This window comes from Etheostoma spectabile, chromosome 17, assembly GCF_008692095.1.
Source record: "Etheostoma spectabile isolate EspeVRDwgs_2016 chromosome 17, UIUC_Espe_1.0, whole genome shotgun sequence".
NCBI classification, from domain to species: domain Eukaryota; kingdom Metazoa; phylum Chordata; class Actinopteri; order Perciformes; family Percidae; genus Etheostoma; species Etheostoma spectabile.
Window position 1 is genome coordinate 22155464 of NC_045749.1, and position 361 is coordinate 22155824.

The window sequence follows — 361 nt, forward strand, 5'->3', positions numbered from 1 at the left end:
AGCGTTCAATGAAATGACGCTTTAAAAAAAATAATCGCTCGATCACGCAAATTTGATCATGGGAAGTCAAAATCGTGATCGTGATTAATTGTGCAGCCCTACTCAAACTACTATTTTTTGGGACTGTTATTGCCACTCTTCATTCTAACCCCAACCGGTCGCGGGTCGTGTCAGGTTCAGATTCGCCATACCAAGAGCCCTGGGTTCGGGTGTTGGTGTTTGTTCAGTGTCTATCAGGTTTCTGCCTAAAGGAGTTTTTTCCTCTCCACTGTGGACTTGTGCTGCTTCTGGAGGGAAACTACCAGAACTTGTTGGTACCTTGTAATTTCTGGAGTGTGGTCTGACCTACTCTATCTGTAAG

General features: G+C 44.6%; 1 protein-coding gene across 1 annotated transcript in view; it reads right to left on the bottom strand.

The window, feature by feature from the left end:
- Positions 1-361, bottom strand: part of LOC116705502 (tetratricopeptide repeat protein 27) — a 35316-nt gene that overhangs the window by 21674 nt on the left and 13281 nt on the right. The gene's annotated exons all lie outside the window — the stretch shown is intronic.